Source organism: Castor canadensis, chromosome 9, assembly GCF_047511655.1.
Source record: "Castor canadensis chromosome 9, mCasCan1.hap1v2, whole genome shotgun sequence".
Taxonomy (NCBI): domain Eukaryota; kingdom Metazoa; phylum Chordata; class Mammalia; order Rodentia; family Castoridae; genus Castor; species Castor canadensis.
The window spans coordinates 92,295,411-92,322,061 of NC_133394.1; the positions used below are offsets into that span (position 1 = coordinate 92,295,411).

Here is a 26,651-nt window from a genome sequence, read left to right on the forward strand (position 1 = left end):
TCGGTATACACACACTGCTGTTCGTTTCTCTTCCCCTGGGATTCTTTCTTCCCACTGCCTCTGCTAGATTGGCAGCTTCTTTAATGCTCTGGCCCCATTCTAGACCAAAAACTGCTCCCTATTTCCCCCTTAGACCAACAAAAATTGCTAGAACTGAAAGAAGTGAGGAGGAGGAGGAGGAGAAAGAGGAGGAGGAGGAGGAAGAGGAGGAGGAGGAGGAGGAGGAAGAGGAGGAGGAGGAGGAGGAAAAGGAGGAGGGAAAGAGGAGGAGGAGGAGGAAGAGAAGAAGAAGGAGAAGGAGAAGGGGAAGGAGAAGGAGAAGAAGAAGAAGAAGAAAAGCTTAATGTTAGTAGCACACAAAAGGCAAACAAGCGAAGTACACAATTAGGATAAAAATCTAATTTGGCTTACTAAATTTATGCTTGTGATCTTATTCATTAATTAAGCTTTTACCAATAATGTACTGATGAAAAAATGTGTAAAATACTATGTAGATAGTATTCTGCCATTTCTATATAAAGGGCAGAAAAAGAGAGCCTTTTCAGTGAACATGCATAGATCTTTTTAGAAGGGTACAGAGGACACTGGAAACAGCATCCACCTCTGTGAAGGTCAGACCAGCAGGTGTGTGTTAAGGCTCACACCTCAACCACCTCCAGGTCACCCAAAGGCATTTGGAAAATTGACCTATTTCTCCAGGACTGGCTCCGATGGGTACAAGTGTGATTCCATTCCCTTGTTAAAGGGTGGGTATGTGACCCAATTCTGTACAGTCAAATGAAAAGAGAGGAGAGGTTTGCTAGAAGCCTCTAGGATTTGCTTTCTCTTAAAAGAAATTTCCAGGAAGTCAGTTTTTCTCTCTCCTGTGGAACACAAAGAAGCATGAAGCCCAACTGTTACCAGCCTCAGGCTGGAGCCCTTGCCCTGGAGAAAACAATAGAAAAACAGAATCAGGGTCTGGGTTCATGCTGTGAGGAGTATAATCAACTAATTCTGAACCCATCCTCCATATCTTTGATAAGTGAATGAATACATTTCCTTATCACATAAGTCAGTTGTAGTTCGGTGTCAAGTTTCTATTATTTGCACTGAAAACCATTAAAGCAGATGGAGGCTTCTTTTATAACCTTTGTGCATTTTTCTTTTTAAATCACATGCATATATATTTATTTTTAAAAATTTTAAGAGCTTACTCTGCTCCTGGCTGAATACAGACTATTCAGTGAAATCACCTTTAATCTGAAGGTTTTCTCCCCCCTCAAAATGTGGTTCTTCAGAAACTTGCTTCTTCCTCACATGTGATCTCTGCCATCCCAACCCCTCTGTAAGGAAGATGTGGCATTAACATAGGTTGAGCTATATGGAACTGATATTTTTGTAGGTCAAAGTGATCGAACACTGGCAATTTCTTACTATAAATCAGTAACTAGTGTCCACACAGAAAAATTATTCAAAATACTATCAGGAGCACCAGCCTTCCCCGCCCTGAATATTCGGGCCATTGGCAAACTTTCCCCTAATGCTGTTCTTTTTCACCAGTTCTGGATTGACAAAGACAAGAGCCCTGAAGCTCAGATCACTGTACATCACCATACAGTCATACTGCATCTTGTATCACCTGTCGTTCTCTCTAGCTGCTGTGCCATGCTTTCTACTGACAAAGAGAATCACATCTTCCCAGGAGGAGTGGCCCTGTACCACATGAACAAATTGGTACTTTTGTCTATAGCCCTAAGCATCCCTCCTCCTTCCCAAGGATCCCTCCTAGATCCACATCTTCTCAATCATCTCATATTGGAGCAGCAGATAAAGCAAGCAAGAAGACACTGACATCGTGATAGTGTATTTACCCCACAATGTAGAAGCTTAAAACAATAAATAGCAGCTCACAGTTTCCATGGGTCAGGAATCAGAAGGGGCTTACCCAGGTGGTACCGGCTCAGGGTCTCTTATGGTGCAGCAATCATGATGCTGTTTAAGACTGTGATCGTGAGCAGGCTTGACAGCAGCTGAAGAAATACTTCCAAGGTGGCTGACTTCTGGTGCCTGGCTAGCTGACACTGGTTGGTATCGAGAAGATCCAAGTCTTCGCCGTAAGGCTAAGAGAATGTCCTTATGACATGGCAGCTGACTTTCAGCACACAAGACTGTGGGAAACACTTCATATTCAAATCATAACACACACCATCAATAAGAAAGTGGTGGAGGCTGGTGAGAAGCCAGTGCACTCTGACTCTTAAGCCCAGGCACTTGCTACTGTGTCATCCTGCCTCTGGTGTGCTGGCATCCTACCCAGAAATGAATTTGAATTATTATGTTGCTATAAATTATTGTTTAATTAGTTTTGACTAACCTCATTTTATAATTTTTCCATTTTCTTGTAAGGTTGTTATATAGGATATTTGCTACTATATTTTTTAGTATAAGTTTGGATCTGGAATGTCCTGATCCTTAGTTTGTCGCATTCGGAAGTGGTGGCAACTTTAAAAGGTGGGGCCAATGGGAAATCATCTGGTTATGGGGGTGTGCCCTTGAAGAGGATTGCAGAGCCCCGGTCTTGACCTTTATTTCCTTCTTTTGCTTTCCAGCCATGAGGTGAGCAGCTTTACTCCACCATGTGCTGCCTCACCACAGGCCCAAAGGCCACAGGGCCAACAGAGCATGGCCCAAAACTATCAGCCAGACTGAAATTCTCTTTCTAAGTTGATTATCACAGGTATTCATTGCAGGAACAGAAAGCTGACTAACACAAATGCTGGGCTGTGCGTTAGACACTAATCAAACAATTATTCCTACTCAATACATCAGTTTAGAAAAGTGGAAGGGCTAAATAGCAAGCATTTGCATGTTCAGTGATACTCTTGTTTCAGTGGGAAGGAATTATATAAATAACAATAATTAAGGGAGCTGGAAGAATCAAACTGACCCTGGCTGAGGGCATTGGAGAGAGAAACTGAGGCCCAAAGCACCAATTTTTTTAGAGATAATCCCAAACTGGATCCCCAGATGGATGTGATTACTTCTCTCCCTCTCTTTCCCAATCTCTCTCAATCTTTCTCTGTTCCTCCCTCCCCCTGATTCTTCTTATCCAGATGAACTCTCTCAATCAGAAAGGTATTAGCTCTTTCTCTGATCCCATGCAATAACAGGGTTTATACTGGTGTCTGAATTTATATTTGCTTTGTTTAGATAAATTATATATGTGTACATGTTTATATGTATACATTTATTTATTTATAGGTAGGTGTCTTAGAATCTTTAATAATCTAAAGTCTCAGAGGAAAAGCATATAAGTATAATGGCATATTTTCTTCTGGAACACTGAATTTTTTCTTAGGTAATATGGTGATGTTAAAAATAGCACTTTCTCCTTTTTTCTACTTAATATTATTTTTAAGTTGTTGAAAATCCTTCAAGAACATTACTTTTTAATAGTTAACTGATTATATATATATTATGACCTCTTTGCAAGAAGTTTGGGGATTTCTGAAAAATATAAAAATAAAAATCATATAATCCTACCATTCAGATAGCAACTATCATTATTTCTGATATTCACATCTGAGTTTTTTTAAAGCATATTTACATATACAGGTATGCATACATTTGCAAAAATGAAAATGGTATTGCCATACAATCATCTTTTCGCTTAAAAGTGTGTCAGAACATCTTTCCATATTGATGAATACAAGCCTTTATTACCTTTGTTTTTTCCTCTCAGACAGGGTCTTGCTATGTAGTTCAAACTGGTCTTGAACTTGTGATCCTCCTGCGTAGGCCTCCTTAATGCCTTTGTTACCTTTTTAAATACTGTTATACCCATTGATATCTAGATTACTTGTACATTTCATTTTCATTAAGAGCTCCATGGTCAATGACTGAGCACCTGTATCTTTCAGTGCTTGTTGAATTGTTTCCTTAGGTTAAATTCCTAGAAGTGAGATTGGTGGACATTGTAGGAATTTGGGGAAAGTCCTCATTCTTTAGCTACCTCCAACTCCTTCAGTACTTATAATAACTCTTCGCTATGCTTCAGGATTGTGAGAGAAATACTTGGCTTGTTTGGATTGCTATGTATAAAGATTACAAAATAGAAAAATATCCATTAGGGTTCTTGTTCAGTTTGGGGGTCAACAGAAGCAGACATTGACTAAAGTCAGAAAAACAGACATCATAACAAGGCTCTGGGAAGCTCCCACAAGAGGGGTTGACCATCAGGCCACCTAGAGAGAGGACCCATTCCTCCAGGCATCACCAGTGACAGAGTCAGCTTCCTTCCCAGTTTCTGTCATTCAAGACTCAAGGGTCTGGATAAAAGTCTGGTTGGCCTGGCTTGAATTATGTGCCCAGCCCTTGTCCAGTGAGCAGAGGGGGGTGCACTGTTAGCTTTCCATTATTATGACAAAAATACCTGATGAAATCAATTGAAAGGAGGAAAGATGTGATTGAGCTCATGATTTCAGAGGTTTCAGTCCATGTCACCTGGCCTGCTTGCTTTTGGGCCGTGGTGAGACAGAATATCAGGGTGGAGTACATATAGAGGAGTAAAGCAGCTCACCTCATGGTGGACAGGAAGCAAGGACAAAATATATCTCTAATGGCACGCGACTATTAAAGCCACCGGTGCGGTCTGTGATCAGAAGACTTTCAGATTCTTTGTTTCCCACCAGGAAGAAACCGCGGCAGGACACGTGGGTCTAAGCGGAGTTTATTAGAAGTTAGGAAGGGAACACAAAAGGGAGCATGGTGGGTGCAGGTGGAATCTGCGGACAGAGAGTGAGCTTCTTTTCCCCAGGGGGCCTTTAAACCGGTTCTTCCTTACCCTATGGGAAGGGCAGAATCAGGTGACTCCCATCCCCTAATGAATGAGTGGGGAGGGACAAGGGCAGTTCCGGGCCAGGTGTGGGCGATCCCCGAGCCACAGCATGGTCAATCTGGAATACAATATTAAGTCATATTTTTTTAGTGAGTCCTGAACTTTCCTTAATTCTAGTCTGCCTCACCCCCACTGACCCACCTCTTCCAGAAAGGCCGCTGCCTCAGCTTCCATCACTTCCCAGTAGCCATGGAAGTGTGACTCCATCAGTGGGTCAATCCATGGATGAGGTCAGGGCCCTCTTGATCCCATCAACCTTCCAAAAGCCCCGCCTCTCAACACTGCTGCGTTAGGCACCAAGACTTTAACATGTGAACCTTTGGGGGATATGCCATATCCAAACCATAATATGCACCTTTGTCAATCCTACCAAAATCCCGAGGCACATAATTAATTCCTAAAAGAAGGGACAGTGCTTCTGGACAGGTGTCTTAGTTCTGGGTGCTAGAACAAAAAGCACAAATTGGATGGCTTATAAACAACAGTTTATTTCTCACTCCTCTGCAGGATGGAGCTTAAGGCACTAGGGTGGTGGGGTTCTGGTAAGGCTTTTCTTCCAGGTTACAGACTATCAACTTCTCCTAGTATTTGCATATGGCCAAAAGAAGAATAGCACTCTGGCTTTTTTTTTTTTTTTTTTTGAGACAATATATAGTCCAGGCTGGTCTCCTGCCTCTGGCTCCCAAGTGCTGGGATTACAGGTGTGGGCTACCACACTCAGTCCTTGTCTCTTCTTATAAGAGTTCTACCCTCACGACCTAGTTATCTTCCCAAAAATAAATACTATCACAGAGGAATTAGGATTTCAATATATGAATTCAAAGGGGACAAAAATACTCCATTGCAATCAGCAAAAGCAACTGTGAATGCTACCAGGATCCTATTTGTATTAGAATCTGTGTATGAAATAAGGATATGGGTTCATATCTTCAAAGTTCTTTAAATGAGATCACAGAGGCATTTAGGTAAATGGGTTTGAATTTTTAATCCTAATTTGGCTAGTAATGCTCAGAAGGAAATTTTCTTTAATACCAAGTAAAGCTATTGTGTCAAAATGGGTGACTCAGGGCAGGTGCAGTGGCTCACATCTGTAATCCCAGCTACTCAGAAGTCAAAGGTCAGGAGGATCACAGTTTGAGGCCAGCCTGGAGAAAAATTAGCAAGATTTCCCCCCTTCCCCATCTCAATCAATAAGATGGATATAGTGGCTGATGCCTGTCAGCCCAACTAAATAGAAAGATTGTGGTCCAGGCTGGCTCTAGGGAACACCATGAGACCCTATCTGAAAAATAAACTAGGCAAAAAAAAAAAAAAGGGGAGGGGTGGCTAAGGTGGGGATATGGCTTGAGTGGCAAACTGCCTGCCTAGCAAGTTCGAGGCCCTGAGTTCAAATCCCATAACACCGAAGTAAATAAATAAAAATAAATAAAAACAAAATGTGAGATCCAGAATTTCCTGCTACTGAGTTTCCACATTAGTGCTGTACTCAACTAAGTGCTTCAAAACCTTGAGTAAGGAAGTCCAAGATGGCAGCTTGGGGAGCTGTCCACTTAGTGTTCCATGAAGGGTGTCCGCACCATCTATTTTGTATAGCCACCTCCACTTGTTACCATCAGGACAGCTTCTTTCATCACCATGCAGGACAAGTCGTCTCCTCTTCCTCTTCTGTCTTTTCCATGCTAGGATCTAGGCTATAGCTGGGGAGAGCCCTTCTCTAGGAGCAGATGCAGAAAAATAGAGTTTGGGGTACAGATGTTTGTTAGGCATCGAACCTGTGACAGGAAGGGGAATGAAGCAGGATTGCACAGAGGGAGAATTTGATTCCTGATGCAAACCCCAAAATGCTTGAGCCAACCAGGAGGCAGCTCTGGAGGGCATATGACCAGGCCATTACACCCTTGCTCAGTCACTGGGCGTGGATTGCTTCTGAAAGGTGTGGCCTCAGGAGAGGCCTCTATCTGTCCACAGTTGAAGTGTGCCTGAAGGAGATGACAGCTGAGACCGCTGGCTGACTGCAGCACTGAGTCCTAATCCTTTGAGGAGGATTTAGGCTATGTATTTTCTGGTTACTACAAGTCACAGGTCTTTTTTCTGTTTTCCTGTTTCAAAACCTCCTTTAAATGAAAAGGCAGAGTTCCCATAGAATCCACAGTTTCCCCTACTGTTAACATCTTAAATTAGTATGACTTAATTATGACATGCAATGAACCAATATTGATATACTATTATTAACCTAAGTTCATACTTTATTCAGATTTCCTTGTTTGTTTGTTTGTTTTCTTCCAATATGGAGTTTGAACTCAGGGCCTCAAGCTTGCTATGCACGCATTCTATCACTTGAGTGACTCTAGCAGTCCTTTCTTGGATTTTTTTTTTTTTTGTGGTTCTGGGATTTGGACTCAGGCCCTACACCTTGATCCACTCCACCAGAACTTTTTGATGCATTTTATCAAGATAGGGTTTCTAGAACTATTTGCCCTGGGCTGGCTTTGAACCACAGTCCTACTGATTTCTGCCTCCTGAGTAGCTAGGATTACAGGCTTGAGCCACTGGTGCCCAGCCAGTCTTGTTTTTTGAGATAGTCTTGTTAACATTTTGCCCAGGCTGGCCTTGAACTCAACCATCTCCACCTCCTGCTTAAATGGGATTACAGGCTTCCACAATCAAGTCCCACCCGCATGTTACTATTTTACAGAAAAGCCCTGTACTTGGTAGCACTGGGTATTTTTTTTTTCACTCTTTGCCATTTTCATAATAAAAATGATAGCATGACTTTTTTTTTAAATTAACTTTATTGAGAATTAGCAATTGAATTTTAAAATGTTTATTTGGCCTTTTTTCTTTTTTCTTTCTTTGCAAATTTCTTGTTTATTTCATTTTTCTTCTATCGCCACAGAAAGAATCTGAATTCTTCAGATACTCAGCTACTCAGGAGGTGGAGATTGGGAGGATCACTGTTGGATACCAACATGGGTGAATAGTTAGGGAGACTCCATCTCAACAAAGCAAGCCAGGCCTACTGGCACATTTCTGCAATCCCAGCTGCATGGGAGGCACAGGTAGGATCAGGGTCTGAGACTGGCCTCAGGCAAAAAGCGTAAGACCCTATCTGAAAAATATCTAAAGCAAAAAAGGACTGGGGCATATTGTCGGCATACCTGCCCAGCAAGTTCAAACCGTAGTACCATCAAAAAAAAAAAGTTTTGGGCATGCAAGGAGATCAACCATTATTATAGATAAATAAAATCATCTTCATCTATAGATAAGCTCATCTTTTTATTTAATAAAAGAAGATGTATTTAATCATTTCCTGGTTATTGAATTTTAGATTAGTTCCAATTTTCTTTTTTCTCCCTTTTTCCTCTCTCCCTTCTTTTTCCTTCTTTTCTTTTTTCCTTCTTTCTTCCTTTCCTTTCACTCTTCCCTCTTGCTGTTCTAAATCACATAGTAAACACCTTTACTCTCACTCACTGGTGGATGATATCCCCCGGCACACTAAATTCCTCATACTTCTGGGCTGCATGGATTCCTATGACAGCAGAAAAAGTCCTGAGGCACCAGAGAAGATAAAGGTCGGCCTGGCAGTGGCAGGTGATGAGCCATGGGAGCTGTCCCCTCCAGCTGCGGAAGGGCTGAGTGAAGGGCTATGGAGCAAAGTGTCAAGAGTGTCTGCTATCAGAACACAAATCCTGCTTTACAGGAAGAGACTGGAACTTAGAAAAGTGCTGCCCAAGGTTATCGACAAAGAAAAAAGAACACATCTTTATTTTTATTGCCAACTTGACACACATGACATTGCAAAGGGAAAGCTGCAAAAGGGCCTCATTTCTCTCAAACAGTGTCATATGCCCGGGCCTGATGGAATCTTAAAGTTATCACCTGGGGAGTCATTTCTTTTCTTGCTGACTACTGCTTTCTCCTATGCAGTCATTTCCTAAATAAAAGTGTTATGGCTGAAATCAAATTAGCAATTAAAAATAAATGAGCTTCTTGTTCTAGTCTCTAGGAACCACTTTGGACGAACGAAAGTGTTATTCAATTAGCCAACTAAAAATTGTCTGCATAATTTTTTTCATGTTCACAATTTCCTGAAGGCTTATGAACAGACTCATGTATCTTTAAAATACTAGAAAGGTAATATCAGATGTTTTCTCTAGTGCAAAGGGAAGTCTATAAAGACCCATCATTAGACTATAATTGAGATCATTTAAAATGAGAAAAATATCACTATATCCTCTCAATTATGGTTTGATGAAGTAATTCAGTGAAGTACAGTTAAGTATTCTCATTTGAAATAACCCTAAAACCACTACTTGCTTCTAGGGTGAAAACAAGTCTTTTATTAAAATCTTAACTAATTAATGCCATATGCAGGGATTCTTATTTAGTGAGATCTAGTCACAATAAGATAATATTATTCTCAAAAGGAAGACCTTACGTCCACACACATTGGCTAGCTCTTTTTTTCTTTTTTTGCAGTACTGGGACTTGAACTCAGGGCTACACCTTGAGCCACTCCACCAGCCCTATTTTTGTGTTAGGTGTTTTCAAGATAGGGTCTCACAAACTATTTGCCTGGGCTGGCTCCGAACCAGGATCCTTCTGATCTCTGCCTTCTGAGTAGCTAGGATTACAGGTGTGAGCCACCAGCACCTGGCAAAATTCCTTTTTTTTTTTTCTTTTCAGCACTGGGGTTTGAACTCAGGGCCTCATGCTTGAAGGCAAGTGCTCTTACCGCTTGAGCTGCTCCACCAGCCCTGCCTACCTCTTTTCTTCATTACTTTTGCAGCTGCTTTAAAATTTTTTTTTAAATATTTTGGCAAATATTTAGTTTCCATTATGCCACATGGATTGCACTAAAGTATTGTCTTTGTCCCAATCTAAAAGCATGGTCCTTCTTTTGTCCACTCACTGCCCTAAGGACCTGGGAGCAATATCCTTTATTCCCTTCTTTCTGAAGTGTGTAATTTTTTTCATAAGAAACTATTTCTTGTCCCTTTAAAATCTTGAGTATTTCTACCATTTCATATGTGAATTTATAAGGATGTTCTTCCTATCTGGGGTGTGGAGTATGCCAAAAAACAAAACTACAACAATTTACTTTAAAGATCTTAATTGGCTTTATTTGTGATTCTAGAATCTGACAATACTTCATTCCATAAAACAGACCAAGTGTTCCAATGAGTTGAGTGAAGGAATTGGTTTGAAAGACAGAAAAGTGCTAGAGAAAACATACATTGATCATTTTGTAATTACTTTCCTTTTAAGTAGGAACAAGAAAACAGAATGATAGAAAAATAACTGATCATTAACATCAAGTTATTTCTCATGACTTTTTTGGGGAGGTAAGGATTAAAGCAGAGGGAACTTTGTTATCACTCCAACTAGTTTTGTTTTGTTTGGGAAATTTGACTATTATCTCTCTTTCCTGAAAGATCTGATAACAATTCGGTTTTAGTTTGTGACATAGAACTTTAGTAAAAGTGACTTTATTTTGATTTTTGAGTCCAGACTTCAGGGCCCAGCTCAGGAGCCTTGTCTAAAACAATGCCCACCTGTAATATTTAGTAAGCAGGTTTAAAAGGAGGCCACAGAGGAGAGGGGGAACAGAGCAAGGATGGAAACAATCAACTCTTCTAATGTAACAAAACCTATCTATTGAAGGAAATAAATTGGTTACATTCGTGCTTACTTAGATAGCAGTAGCTATTCTATTTCTTCAGTGGTTCTGTCAAGATCCAGAGAGACTTTGTCCTGACAAAAATCAACACAGTCATGTAAAACTGAATGCCTCAGACAGGTCTACCCCCAAGTAACTCTGGGCAAACAGGACTCATTATCTTTGATCAGGTCAAAAAGAAGAATAAGAAGAGAAAGTGGCTGTTTGTTTTTTAAAGAATACCTAGTAAACATTTGTGTGGTCAAGAATGACTCAACTCTACACATGTAAGTAAATGTAAAAACAATAAAATAAAAAGAATGATGCAACTCTAAAACGTGTCAATACTTTGATCTCACTTGAAGAACCTTCTTTCTGTCTTGTATTCAAGGTCTAGTGCTTTTGTACCAAGTTTGTCATGTTCTCAAACTTGTCAGATAATGCCCACTTAGCCAACACTGCTTTCTTCAGTACCATCCCCTCCCACCTCTCTTTGCTTCTTGGTCACCATGATGTGAGCAGCCTGCTCTGCCACGCCCACCCACCATGAGGTCCTGCCCCACCACAGGCTCAAAGGCAGTTTGGCCATCTGACTAGGGACTGAAACTCTGCAACTTTAACCCAAATGAACCTTTCCTCCTTTTAAGTCAGGTGTTAGGTCACAGTGATGGAAAGCTGACTAACACATATACTTGGGAACAGAGTTGCTGTATCACAGCATCTCTGTGTATAAGCTCTTGAAGAACTGTCATGCTATTTTCCAAAAAAGTAGCACCGTTTTATATTCTCACCAATAGTGCAATTGGCAGCACTAGATCTCATAGCCCCACTTATGAAGGAACTAAAATGATTTCCCTTACTTCAGTTTTTGAAAAACCTGGACAAAGATTTTACTTCCGATGGCTTGGGTCAGACGCTGACCTGTTTTCTTATCTGTGTAACTAGGGAAGCCAGGTCACCTCAGAAGATGGCTACCAACACAAGGTTATGGGAAGGAGTGTTCCCCTGAAAATGTGACATGCTGGCATACAACAGGAAACGCCTGCCACAGAAACTCCCCTTGGAAAGTCCAAATGTCCAGGAGCACTGGGGTTGATGCAATAATGGAGAGTGCTGGTCGCATTTAGGTAGTGTCTGGAGCCTGGAGGTATAAACGTCCTGAAGTACTCAAGTGCAGCCCATTTAAAAAAGACTTATCCTCACTGAAGGCCAAAAGGGCTGCAGTTGATAAAAATACTTCTATAATTATAAACTCCTCGTTTTTAAATTAAGAACATGCCAATCCAAAATAAAGACTTTATTTCCCAGACTTTCTTCACAACTAGATGTGACCATGAAATTACTTTCTGGCTATTGGAATGTAAGTAGCAGTGCTGTATGCAACTTTTTGTCTTTGTGGGGGGGTGGTACTGGGGTTTGAACTCAGGGTCTCACACTACCTAGGCAGGTGCTCTACCACTTGAGCCAGAGCCTGCCAGCCCTTTTTTGTTTTGGGTATTTTGGAGATAGGGTCTTGAGAACTATTTGTATAGGCTGGCTTTGAACCACTATCCTCCTGATCTCTGTCTCCCAAGTAGCTAGAATTATAGGCGTGGTTCATAGGTGCCCAGCTAGACTGCTACTTTAATGTCACTATTATTTTGGTTTCTGTCACTCTTAGCTAAGTCAATCCTAACAAATGTATACACTATGTGCCAGGCACTGTCTCTACTGTCTTGCTTGTATTCTTATTTACTACTCATACTTTTCCTGTGACTCGCCTCACAAACCAGCGTATACTCAGCTCTGCCTGTCTACAAGCCATAGTTTCCTGGGTGCAAATATGCATCACAACAAGTAGCATTTATTAAGTCCTTCCTAAATAGCAAGGATCATCCTGTGAAACCACTTTCCATGCATTAACTCCATGACTCCCTACATCAGAACAGTGACGTAAACACTCTTACTCCTACCTTTCTCTCCAGTCCTTTCCTCTCTCCTCTCCTCTCCCTTTTCCTTGTCTCCTCTCCTTTCTCCTATTCTCCTTTTCCCTCCTATCTCCCTTCCCTTTCATGGTGTAGGAATTGAACCCAGGACCCCATGCATGCTGGGCAAGCACTTCACATTGAACTATGCCCCCAGCCCTCACACCAAATTTTGAGATACAAAAATTGAAACTCAGAAAAATTAAATAACTTGCCCAACATTCACACATACTGTACACAGAAGACACTGACTCCGGAGCTCCTGGCTATAACTATCTTGCCAAGATGTCAGCAAATTAATGAAAACCAGATAAAACTAAACTAGGCAGACATGATGGCATATACCTTGTAATCCCAGCATTCAGGAGACTGAGGCAGAAGGGTTGCAAATTCAATGCTAGCCTTGGCTATATAACAAGACCCTGTCCAAAAAAATAAAAGGGAAAACAAAAAACCTAAACTAACAGTTATTTTTAATTAATAAGGAAGAAGAACTGTAATCTGAACCTCAACATAATAGACATGATGCATGGTAAGAAATTAGCCTTTTGAAATTTGGGGAAAATCCAACTATCTGCACATGTGCTCTTGCCAAGGATTTTTCTGGCTGCCAGATTTTTAAATAGAATCCTAAATTAGAATCCTTAGCACTCTTTAGATACGTGCCAATTGTAGTACATAAATACCAAATTTTAACAACACATTTAGTAGATCACTAAGAAGTAGCCCATAGCTACATGTAAAAAGGCAAGTCTGGGAAACTGCATACCCATCCCATGCAATCAATGCAACATGCATTTAATTTGCAGGCTGTCAGGAGAGCCCACAGACCACACCTTGAGGACCAGTTTTCTAAACTGCTGTATGTGAAATGAAGACTCTTGCTTTAAAGTCCTAGCCCTCTATTGCTGTTTTCTAGTTATATATCATATATAGAAGATGTATATCATATTCGTTTGAGGTTCAGGACACTGGATGTTCTACGATGATTAAATTCAGTGAACACTGATTGTATATCCACCACTGGCCTCTGCATGGTGTTAGGACAAAGGGAATGGCTAAGATTGACCTTGGCCCTCCTGAAACTCACAGTCCACTAGGGGCGACACTCACAAGGCAAGCCTTACCCAAGGGAGATGAGGCATAATAGAGGTATATTCTAGAAGGAGGAGGAAAGAGTGTTTATTGATGACTGTGGTCGTTGGGGAAGGCCTGAACAATCATTTGCATTCTGCCAAATGGAGAAGAGAGAAACCAGGCTGAGAGGAAAAGAGCAACAAAACACAAAGCAATAGAAAAAGTGTAACAGGCTCCCAGAGTGACATGTAGCCTGGGGCAGTCTATTCTAAATTCTGTGCATGTAGTACTGTACTCTTATGGCTTGGACATGAAGTATCCCCCAGAAGACTCATGTGTTGAAGGCTTGGTCCCCAGCTGGTGGTAATTTGGGATCACTTCCTAATCAATGTGTTAGGATTCATACTTAGGAATTCTTGATGGATTTATAATGGGATGTAATTACTGGAAGGTGGTGGAAATTGGAGGGTGGGATCTATTGGAGGAAGTTGGTCACAGTGGGCTGCCCTTGACCTACCTTTTCCCTGTCCATTCCTGTTTCTCTTTTAGGCTGCCATGAGGTGAGCACATGTTCTCTGGCATGAAGTTTGGCCTTGTCTTAGGTCCAAAGCGATGGATCCTAATGACCATGGGCTGAAACCTCTGAAACCATGAGCCAAAATAAATCTTTCTTCTTTTAAGCTATTTTCTCAGGTACTTATTTTGTCACCATGACAAAAAGCTGTCTAATACATGTACTAATGTTATGCATATTATAAAAGCAACTGTAAATAGAAATAATAAAAGAAAATAAGGAAAAAATAAACAATTTAAAGATATTACTAGTCATGATGGCTTCTTCTACTACAATCAGCCTACATCACAAACCCCAGTATGTACTTAAGGAGATCATCCTTAAAGATGGAGAGGGGAGCTGGGGCATGGGTCCAGGGTAGAGTACCTGCCTCCGAGTGCAGGGCCCTGAGTTCAAATTCAGTACAAAAACAAAAACAAAAAAGATGGAGAATGTACATTTCTATTTCAAATGTTTTTCTATAGTTTTGAGTTTTGGAGCCAGCTCGTCAGATGCACTTAGATGGTCATTGTTTTAAGTCTAAGGTTGCTGAAGGCGCAAACTAGGTAGAGGTGCCAATTTCTTGGGCTTGCAGCATTTTTCTCTTGGACTTGAAGCTCAGTATCATCGTTAATCTGTCCTTTCTTCCTTCCTTCCTTCCTTTCTACCATAAGTCTAATTCTTTTTTCTTAGAGACAATTTATTTTTTAAACATTTTTATTAGTATATGATGCTTTCACTGTGACATTTCCATATATACATATATTGTATCCTGGCTTGGCTCATTCCCTCCAGTGTTCTCCCTCCTTCCTCCAATCCCCTTCGTAACATGCCTTCAGCAGGTCTGTGTTCCACATTCATACACAGATAGAAAGTACCTCAGCCATATCCACCTCTTTAGCCTCTTCATTTTCCCTCCCCTCCCGCTGTCACCCTTCCCTTAACATGACCTGCTCTATGTTCCTGTCCTTCACTGTTTAAGCACCTGTTCATTGTTAGTGGGTTTTGTCTTGGTATTTTACCTGTAAATATATTATAACTTAATCAGTCTAACCTCCTCTGTTACTCTTTCTACCTTTTCTCTACCCTGTATTGTTCAACAGTTTTCAGTGTGTTCTGTTGTGTCTTGTTCCTACACAAATGGCTCCATGGGTTTTTTTACCATAATTATTTTATTTTAAATCTTCTTGGTAAAGATCAATTTACTTAAAACTAGATAATGTAATCTGGAAGCTTGCTCCACAGGCATATAAACAGCAATTCAGTTTACAGGGCATGCTGAAGGCGCATACAAGTACGAACTCCTCCCAGGGAGTGTCTCCCTAACATGGAAAGAGCTTCATTCTCTCATTTGTCAGCTCTAAAACTGTTGGCCACATGTGACCTGATAGATAAAATCCAAATTCTTAATTTGCTACTCAAAACTCTCCCTAGTTTATTGTCACTTTTTTTTATTCAGTCATTTATTCAATCTTTCACAGAGAACCTGGAGGTGCCACAGTGTGTTGTGTGTTAGGGGCAGAGAGATGAATATAAGTTGTTTTTGTTTTGTGTGTGTGTGTGTGTGTGTGTGTGTGTGTGTTACCAGGATTTGAACTTAAAGCCTTATGCTCGCTAGGCAGGTACTCTACTGCTTAAGCCACACCTCCAGCCCTTTTTAATTTTAGTTAATTTTCAAATAGGGTCTCTTGTTTTTGCTGTGGGTGGCCTTAGACACTGATCTGCCTGCCTACCTATGTATGGCATCCCATGTAGCTGGGATTACAGGTATGTACTACCATGCTGGTTTCTTTTGCCCTTTTAGCTTGTTTTCAGATAAGGTCTCATGCTAATTTTACCTGGCCTGGCCTCAAACCTCATTCCTTACATGAGTAGCTGGGATCACAGAGGCATGTACCACCACACTCTGCTTGTTTTTGAGGTAGGTTCTTGCTAACAATGGCCCATGCTGGCCTTGAACCAAGATCAGCCTCCCAAGTAGCTGGCATTATAGATGTGTACCACCATGCCCAACACAGGTAAATAGCTTTTTTTTTTTTTTGGTGGGACTCGGGTTTGAACTCAGGGTATCACGCTTACTAGGCAGGCACTCTCGCACTTGAGCCACTCCACCACCCCTTTTTTGTGTTGGGTATTTTTGAGACAAGGTCTTAAACTATTTGCCCTGGCTGGCTTTCAAACCATGATCCCTCATCTCTGTCTCCCAGATGAATAAGTCTTGATTGCTGCCCTGAGGTGATCTAGTGGGAAAAGAAAGACAACAAAACAGAGCATGAGTATTCAGTGAAATAAAGAGTAATAGAGGCAATCTGACAGGCCTGTAGCAAGAACTAAGAGAGTTTGTACACAGAAAACAGTGTGGAATATGTGACAGCTATTACATTATAGAAGGGACATCTGCTGGGACAGAGGATGTGGATGAAGGGACCACAGAGATTTCTTGAATGTCTGGTGAGGGACTCAAACTCAACTTTCCCCAGAGGACCTAGAGATACCGGGAAATAGGAAGCTCTTTTCCTCTCAGAGAGACCAGGAAAGACCTCTGGGAGAAGGTCACATGAACTAAGGAGGGGCAGGTCAAGGCAAGATGATCTTTGTCGCTTTGCAATAAGGAGATGGAAAAGGAAGATGGAGCTGGGACTGTAATCCTAGCTACTCAGGAGGCAGAGATCAGTAGGATGGTGGTTCAAAGCCAGCATGGGCAAATAGTTCATGAGACCCTATCTCGAAAAATCCCATCACAAAAGGGCTGGAAGAGTAGCTCAAGGTGAAGGCCCTGAGCTCAAGCTCCAGTACCACAAAAAAAAAAGAAAAGAAAGAAAGAAAGAAAGGGAAGATGGAGCTACAGGTGTCAGGACCCAGAGGAGGCAGAAGTGAGTTGGGGCTAAGGTAAGAAACAAAACAGGCTCAGGGTCTTGGAAGGGAAATGGGATTGACAAAAAGGGGCTGAATGATGCTGACTGCAGACTGAAACTGTCTGGCTCTAGTCCTAGCTCTGCTACTTACTTGTTGGTTATAAAACAGTAGGAAATGATAATACCTGGATGTTTACTTCAACAGAAAGTGAGGCTAATAACAGCTCCTACCACAAAGGATGTTGTTAGGAGGATAAAATATATTAATGTTTTAGCATGTAGCTCACTGTCTGGTAAAAAGTTTGCAATAAATATCCTTAGTTATTAATACTGATACTAATGCTATTAGAAATAGCAACAAGTTTAGAATCAGAATGTAAGCACAGGAAAGAATTTCAGAATCACCTAACCTTATTTCCCCATTATACAGATGGAAAAAGTGAGGCCTACAGAAGTTTTGAATGGCCAAATTTGAAGGCACAGTTACTTGCAGAGCCAAGGTGAAACAAATTACTTGAAAGTTGGCACTTTGTTTTCAGGTGTGCCACACGTACAGATTTGTGGGGTAAGACGATAGGTGATAACTGAATCCGGGAAGTAGACAAAGCTGCTCAGATAGGACTCAGAGAATGAGTTAAGAATGTGGAAATCAAAAATGGAAAGAAGACTAGCAAGGGAGACTCAGAGCTGGGCCAGGCAGGTAGGTAGGAGAAGAACCAGAAAAGAGGAATAGTTGTAGAAGCCAAGACAAAATTTTAAGGTGAAAATGGTGAACTGGGACAAACACTCAGAGAGGTGAGGAAAGATGACTGCAGTGCAAAACACTCGATTTGAAGTCAACTGGATTCAAGTATCAGTTTTATAAGATATTTGCTATGAGCTGGGTGTGGTGGTATACAGCTGTAATCTCAGCACTCAGGAGGCTGAAGCAGGAGAATCATGAGTTTGAGGCTCGTCTGGGCTACAGAGTGAGACCGTGTTTCAAAAAAAAAACAAAATCAAACAAGCAAATGAAAAATACATTTGATATTTTTTCTGAATGTTTGTGTTCTCTCAAAACTCCCACACTGCAAGGTCTGGGTGTGACACATGTGTAAGCCACCTCAGCATGACACTATTTCCTGAGTGTATCTGCCAATAAAGAGGTATTCCAGCAGAATACCATGCCACAATACCAAAGGCTTGTGTAGCTGACTCTAGGTGTCCCCTCCATCTTAGGTGACTTCACCAGTTCACCCCCCCCACACACACAATTCCACAGAACTATCATCTCCAGTGTCATACCTCCACCATGATTCATTCACACTGTCACACTCTGAACTTTGTCACCATCCCTTAAATTACTCTGCTCTTGAAGATTGATGCCCAAGACTTAAGAATATTTGGTGTTCTAGCTCTCACAGTCACTTATTCCCATTGTACCTACTCTTTAGCATCACCAAGACTTCCTCAAATGCTTACTCCCATTCTCTCAGCCCTCTTTTTTTTTTTTTCATTTTTATTATTCATATGTGCATACAAGGCTTGGTTCATTTCTCCCCCCTGCCCCCACCCCTTCCCTTACCACCCACTCCGCCCCCTCCCTCTCCCCCCACCTCAATACCCAGCAGAAACTATTTTGCCCTTATTTCTAATTTTGTTGTAGAGAGAGTATAAGCAATAATAGGAAGGAACAAGGGGTTTTGCTGGTTGAGATAAGGATAGCTATACAGGGCATTGACTCACATTGATTTCCTGTGCGTGGGTGTTACCTTCTAGGTTAATTCTTTTTGATCTAACCTTTTCTCTAGTTCCTGGTCCCCTTTTCCTATTGGCCTCAGTTGCTTTAAGGTATCTGCTTTAGTTTCTCTGCGTTAAGGGCAACAAATGCTAGCTAGATTTTTAGGTGTCTTACCTATCCTTACCCCTCCCTTGTGTGCTCTCGCTTTTATCATGTGCTCATAGTCCAATCCCCTTGTTGTGTTTGCCCTTGATCTAATGTCCACATATGAGGGAGAACATACGATTTTTGGTCTTTTGGGCCAGGCTAACCTCACTCAGAATGATGTTCTCCAATTCCATCCATTTACCAGCGAATGATAACATTTCGTTCTTCTTCATGGCTGCATAAAATTCCATTGTGTATAGATACCACATTTTCTTAATCATTCGTCAGTGCTGGGGCATCTTGGCTGTTTCCATAACTTGGCTATTGTGAATAGTGCCGCAATAAACATGGATGTGCAGGTGCCTCTGGAGTAACAGTCTTTTGGGTATATCCCCAAGAGTGGTATTGCTGGATCAAATGGTAGATCGATGTCCAGCTTTTTAAGTAGCCTCTAAATTTTTTTCCAGAGTGGTTGTACTAGTCTACAATCCCACCAACAGTGTAAGAGGGTTCCTTTTTCCCCGCATCCTCGCCAACACCTGTTGTTGGTGGTGTTGCTGATGATGGTGGAATCTTAGCGTAGTTTTAATTTGCATTTCCTTTATTGCTAGAGATGGTGAGCATTTTTTCATGTGTTTTCTGGCCATTTGAATTTCTTCTTTTGAGAAAGTTCTGTTTAGTTCACGTGCCCATTTCTTTATTGGTTCATTAGTTTTGGGAGAATTTAGTTTTTTAAGTTCCCTGTATATTCTGGTTATCAGTCCTTTGTCTGATGTATAGTTGGCAAATATTTTCTCCCACTCTGTGGGTGTTCTCTTCAGTTTAGAGACCATTTCTTTTGATGAACAGAAGCTTTTTAGTTTTATGAGGTCCCATTTATCTATGCTATCTCTTAGTTGCTGTGCTGCTGGGGTTTCATTGAGAAAGTTCTTACCTATACCTACTAACTCCAGAGTATTTCCTACTCTTTCTTGTATCAACTTAAGAGTTTGGGGTCTGATATTAAGATCCTTGATCCATTTTGAGTTAATCTTGGTATAGGGTGATATACATGGATCTAGTTTCAGTTTTTTGCAGACTGCTAACCAGTTTTCCCAGCAGTTTTTGTTGAAGAGGGTGCTATTTCTCCATCGTATATTTTTAGCTCCTTTGTCAAAGATAAGTTGCTTATAGTTGTGTGGCTTCATATCTGGATCCTCTATTCTGTTCCACTGGTCTTCATGTCTGTTTTTGTGCCAGTACCATGCTGTTTTTATTGTTATTGCTGCTTTGTAATATAGTTCGAAGTCAGGTATTGTGATACCTCCTGCATTGTTCTTTTGACTGAGTATTGCCTTGGCTATTCGTGGCCTTTTGTGTTTCCATATAAATTTAACAGTAGATTTTTCAATCTCTTTAATGAATGTCACTGGAATTTTGATGGGAATTGCATTAAACATGTAGATTACTTTGGGGAGTATCGACATTTTTACTATGTTGATTCTACCAATCCATGAGCATGGGAGATCTCTCCACTTTCTATCGTCTTCCTCAATCTCTTTCTTCAGAAGTGTATAGTTTTCCTTGTAGAGGTCTTTCACATCTTTTGTTAGGTTTACACCTAGGTATTTGATTTTTTTTTTGAGGCTATTGTAAATGGAATTGTTTTCATACATTCTTTTTCAGTTTGCTCATTGTTAGTTTATAAAAATGCTAATGATTTTTCTATGTTGATTTTATATCCTGCTACCTTGCTATAGCTATTAATGATGTCTAGAAGCTTCTGAGTAGAGTTTTTTGGGTCTTTAAGGTATAGGATCATGTCGTCTGCAAATAGGGATATTTTGACAGTTTCTTTACCTATTTGTATTCCTTTTATTCCTTCTTCTTGCCTAATTGCTCTGGCTAGGAATTCCAGTACTATGTTGAATAGGAGTGGAGATAGTGGGCATCCTTTTCTGGTTCCTGATTTTAGAGGGAATGGTTTCAGTTTTTCTCCATTAAGTATAATGCTGGCTGTAGGTTTGTCATATATAGCTTTTATAATGTTGAGGAACTTTCCTTCTATTCCTAGTTTTCTTAGAGCTTTTATCATGAAATGATGTTGGATCTTATCAAAGGCTTTTTCTGCATCTATTGAGATGATCAAGTGGTTTTTGTCTTTGCTTCTGTTAATGTGGTTTATTACGTTGATTGATTTTCGTATGTTGAACCACTCCTGCATCCCTGGGATGAAGCCTACTTGGTCGTGGTGAATAATCTTTTTGATGTGTTGCTGAATTCGGTTTGCCATTATTTTGTTGAGGATTTTTGCATCAATGTTCATTAAGGAGATTGGCCTATAGTTCTCCTTTTTGGAGGTGTCTTTGCCTGGTTTTGGGATAAGTGTAATACTGGCTTCATAAAATGTGTTTGGCAGTTTTCCTTCCCTTTCTATTTTGTTCTCAGCCCTCTTCTGAGGTGACTTCCTTGCTATCCATCCATACCACCACCTTCTTCCATAATCCTTTTTGTGACCCCACTTGCCAACCTTCAACCCTGGAGCAGTCCAGTGCCTGCCTTCCCTGTGTGTCTACCTCCTACCCCCAGGGTACTGTGCCCTAGTGGAGAAAATCAAATAGAGATTTGGTCTGGTGTCACTGCAAGCTAAAAGTAAGCTGGCTCCTTTTACCACAATGGCAATCCTATTCGCCACAAATCATACCCAAACCTTACGCTTCTTTCTCTCTCCTAAGTACTGGTGCTCAACAAATACCATCCTCTTCCACACCACGGGGAAAATGGATGTCTTCATGTATAAAATCTCTCAGCTCCTTCTCCCTCTGTGCACATGCACTGAATGTGCATCCACAGCTGTGGCAGAGATGGAGTTGTCACCACAATCTATTTCTTCCCTCCTTCTGGACCTACGGCTCTGCCACATTTCTTCATCTTCTTTGGGGTTTGGTGTGATCACGTAAATAGCTGTTTTGCCAGTGGAGTTTGAGCATTCATGGTGTATACCACTTCCATGTCTGGTCTGTAAAAATGTGCCACGTGTACATGACCATGCCCACGGTCCTTCCCTTCCTGGCCAGCTGTTCAGTGATATGGAAACCAGGCATTAAAGATGGCATAGCTTCCATCAGCCTTAGTCCCCAAACAACCGCAGTGGATGTAGTTACCTGCCTATCTGTAAAAACTGCCCGAAATATGATGTGAGAAATAAACTCTGCATTTGTGTCATTACAAGTTAGGGCTTATTTGTTATAGCAATTTAGCCTACCCTAATTAATGCCATATCTACTTTTCTTCTCTCTGGCCTTTTCTCATAGTTGTGGGTTTCAGGTTTTTTTTCCCCTTTTCTGGTGCTGGGGACTAAACCCAAGGCTTCAAGCATGCTAAGTAAGGGCTGGACTGAGCTACCCCCCCAGCTCTCTCCTGTCTGTCCTTCCTGGGGGAAAGTGGCTCTCTCCTGTCCTGTCCCACAAAATCCCTCTACCTGAACTCTGGACCCCCCCACCCCAATCCCTATCTCATCAATTATTTGCTCTCTCCCCTAGGTCTACTACTTATCCTTTCCTGGCAATTGTCCCTTGGCACATTGACAGATCAAAAAAATATTGCATTGCAGTATTCCATATTCTCTTTATCTAGATTTGCCTTGCCGCCTTTATTTCACAGGCGTGTCTTTCTTGCCCCTCTCTCTACCCCTGCTCACCCTTCACCCCTCTGTGATCTGGCCTTTGTCCCCACCACTGTTGTGAAATTGCTCCAGATCAGTGCCAGTGACCTGACAGGCTCTGGTCGGATTTCATTCCTTATCTACATGGCAGCATCTCTAGATGGCTGTTCTTCCTTCACTCCTGTGCCTCTGTGGTATGGCTATGCTTCCTTCCTCTCCAGCATCCCCTTCTGAGTCTCCTTGACACGTTTCTTTTCCTCTTTCTCTTTGGTAAGTGTGGATTCAACCTCTATCCCTTCCCTTTTCACTGCCTACGTCTCTTTCTAACCAAATTTATCCTCACCCCTGATTTTTTTTTTCTTTTTCTTTTATTATTCATATGTGCATACAAGGCTTGGGTCATTTCTCCCCCCTGCCCCCACCCCCTCCCTTACCACCCCCTCCGCCCTCTCCCGCTCCCCCCCCCCAATACCCAGCAGAAACTATTTTGCCCTTATTTCTAATTTTGTTGTAGAGAGAGTATAAGCCATAATAGGAAGGAACAAGGGTTTTTGCTAGTTGAGATCAGGATAGCTATACAGGGCATTGACTCACATTGATTTCCTGTGCGTGGGTGTTACCTTCTAGGTTAATTCTTTTTGATCTAACCTTTTCTCTAGTTCCTGGTCCCCTTCTCCTATTGGCCTCAGTTGCTTTTAAGGGATCTGCTTTAGTTTTTCTGCGTTAAGGGCAACAAATGCTAGCTAGATTTTTAGGTGTCTTACCTATCCTTACCCCTCCCTTGTGTGCTCTCGCTTTTATCATGTGCTCAAAGTCCAATCCCCTTGTTGTGTTTGCCCTTGATCTAATGTCCACATATGAGGGAGAACATACGATTTTTGGTCTTTTGGGCCAGGCTAACCTCACTCAGAATGATGTTCTCCAATTCCATCCATTTACCAGTGAATGATAACATTTCGTTCTTCTTCATGGCTGCATAAAATTCCATTGTGTATAGATACCACATTTTCTTAATCCATTCGTCAGTGCCTCACCCCTGATTTAAATGATCATCTATAGATGCTAAGGTCATATGTCCTTGGTGTCCTAAATTTATATCACCAACTGCCTTCTAAATATTTCTTTTTTTTTTCTTTTGGATGCACTGAGGTTTGAACTCAGGGCCTTACACTCACTTGGCAGGTACTCTACCACTTGTGCCAAGTCTCCAGCCCTGTGGTCAGGTTGCTACCCTCTGGAAAGCTCTCCAAAGGCTTTGCCCCTCTCCCAAGCTCTGTGTCCTCTGACTCCACCTTACTTTTTAAAAAGATTTTATTAGCATATAATAGTTGTACATTGTGATATTTACATATGTGTTTAAAATATATCTTAGCTAGATTTACCCCTTCCATCATTCTTCTTCCCACCCTTCTTAGAACAATTTCAACTGGTTTCGTTTTTCTAATTGCACATATGGATACAAAACACATTCACCACATACACCCCCAGTCCCCCTTTCCTTGTGCCCACTCCCCTTCTACTGGCACTCACTCTAGAAAAGATGTATTTTCCCTCCTGCCCGTCATGTTTTCTGCACCTTACTTTTGCAGTTTCCTGAGCATCCCTGGTCCTCTTCCTTAACACCAACAGGCGAAGCAGACCCATTTACAGTTAGTTCCCCAAAATAGCTATGCTAAGCCAGATCCCTTCACCTCTGCACCAATGTGTCTTCTGCCTTAAAATTTTTTCTCACCTTTTTTTACTCAAAGTTACCTCCTGTTGACATATTGTCCTGATCCCTCCTCCAGCAAGCTGAGCCTGAGTTCCTCCTTTATGCACCTCCTTTCAATTTCTATATACAGCACATGCCTCAGTTAAATTACATAGCACTGGGTTCATGCCATTTTCTCTTCTCTGGCTCTTAAGCACTTTCTTCTTTATACCTGTCTCCAGCAGTGCCAGGGCCACACAGTTGTCTGAAAATAGTTTTGGAAATAATGAACTAAATGTGAGGGCAGGAAAATGCTCCCTAACTACCTTTCTCTTTACTCTGGGACAAGTATAAGACAAGAAGAGGTGGATGCTAAGCCACCTGGGCACCCAAATCTAAAGTAATTGAATTTTTTTCTTTTTATGGTCTGCCTTCTACTACTGAAGACTAATTCTACCTTTCATTAAAGATAATCTGGTTTTGACAACCACACCTTTGATGGCCCCTCTCTTCCTTTCTCTCCAGTTTCCTTTGGTGTTTTAAATCCAAGTCTCGTTCTATGTCATGGCTCTTTTAAAGCAAGCTTTCTTACTTTGACACCAGATGCTTTGAAAAGTACCAAAGAGAGATTCCTTCCACTTGCCACTCTGAAGTGTCCACATATAAAGGAGAGTTGAAGTTGAATACAAAACTTTATTTTAATAGCTGTGTTGCAGGCTTGATGTTATGTAGAGATATCAGTGGAAGCCATTTCCCCCCCCCCCAACGCAGTACTGGGTTTAAATTCTAGAAAATGACCAAAATAGATTTAAAACAAATTTTCCATTTCTTCCTGACCTAGAAAGCCAATGATTCCAATTCACTCGTGGAAAAGTACCAACACACTGATGGGGATTTTAAATAAAGCACAGTGAATGTGGCCTCTGAGGCCACATTGCAAATCACTAAGATTGGTCCATGCTAAAATGTTGACAATTTGAAGACCAAGATACTTGCAGTACTTGGTAAAAAGAACAGGGGCTCATGACAAATGAGAGTGAGGAACAAAAGAAGGAAAAGTGGAAAGATGAGGGGAGTATAAGAGAGGAGTGTCGAATGACAGGGGAGGAGAAAACCGAAAATTTTTAATAGGAATCACAGGATACATGGGGCTATGACAGTTGGGGTGAGAGGCAAACAAGGATGTCCTGTCACAGAAAGAAATGGGAAGGCCATGCTAAAGAATGAGAGGGCTTGATGCTAAGATAGGTAGAATAATTTGGGTAAACAAGACTGATAAAGGACAGAAAGGGGACACAGGATCTCAGACTAGACTGCTCAACATGTAGACAGAGAAAATGAAGGGAGACAGCAGCTGTTAGGGGGAAAGGTGCCGTAATTCGATCTTCTTCAAAAAGCTAATGAAAAGTACAGTTTTATGCTACATATGATCTCTGAATTAGGGTGCAGTCCACATCCCTTCAACGGAGGAGAGTAAGCCGTCATTGTGACATTGGTTGGGAGCTGTGGGGTCAAATCAGGCTAGCCTGTCATATATTCAACTTTTTGATCATGTGGAGGAAACCTTCCATTCCCAAAGCAAAGACTACACCAACAAGCCAACATGAAACACACTGCACAGATCTCTTCTGTTCACTAATTTTAGATTAACTAAAAACAAAGTGACACGGGTATCAAATACCTTACTTGGTGAGATTTAATTCCTATTGACTTGCATTCCAGGACAATAAACCACCTAACAGTGATTTTTTTTTTCCTTCTGCACCTTAATGTGAGACAATTATGGAGGAAAAAGAAAGGCAGAAACCAACATTGGTCTATAGCTTTCAGAGTAATTTTTCTTTTCAGTACAGACTTCGGTGGGTGTATTTGGACCCCTTGAAGCTGGTGCCTGAGTGGCCTTTTCACTATCTCCATATTATGGTTTGCATGTAAAAGTGATGTCAGTACTGCTTCTAACGATTTGAAAGTACTCCCCTGAAAGGCATCTCTTGGACAGGGCGTTGGCACACACCCATAAGAGGTGAGGCAGAAATTCAAGGTCAGCCCAGGCAAAGTTATGGAGCCCCCTAACTCAGAAACACACACACACACACACACACACACACACACACACACACACAGACACACAGAGACACAGAGACACACACACACACAGACACACCGACCTTCTATTGCGTTTGTTTCCTACGTGGCGCGGACTCCAAGGAATGGCCGGTCGCCTACCTGCCTTCCACTTCCCCAGCCCGGAGTGGCCGCGCGTCCTGCGGAGCGGTTGGCTCCCGGCCTCACCTACCCGCGCTCTCCGGCTCTGACCAGCCTGACTCATCTGGGATGGGTGGCGGGAGTGGAGGAGACCTCCGAGGGCGGAGGGACAGGAGGAGGCGGGCCAGGCCCTTCCCCCACAGCCGGGGAGGAGGCGTCGCCAGCGCGCAGGTGAAACCGACTCCGACCTATCCCGGGAACT

General features: G+C 41.6%; 1 long non-coding RNA gene across 1 annotated transcript; it reads right to left on the minus strand.

Annotated features, from left to right (window-relative positions):
• Positions 1-425: 425 nt before the first annotated feature.
• On the minus strand, positions 426-26,644 carry LOC141410946 (uncharacterized). The gene is made up of 3 exons (XR_012435756.1): positions 26,353-26,644; positions 1,925-4,934; positions 426-1,322 (listed from the first exon to the last, which is right to left on the minus strand). It is a non-coding gene; the product is annotated as an uncharacterized lncRNA (long non-coding RNA).
• Positions 26,645-26,651: the final 7 nt, after the last annotated feature.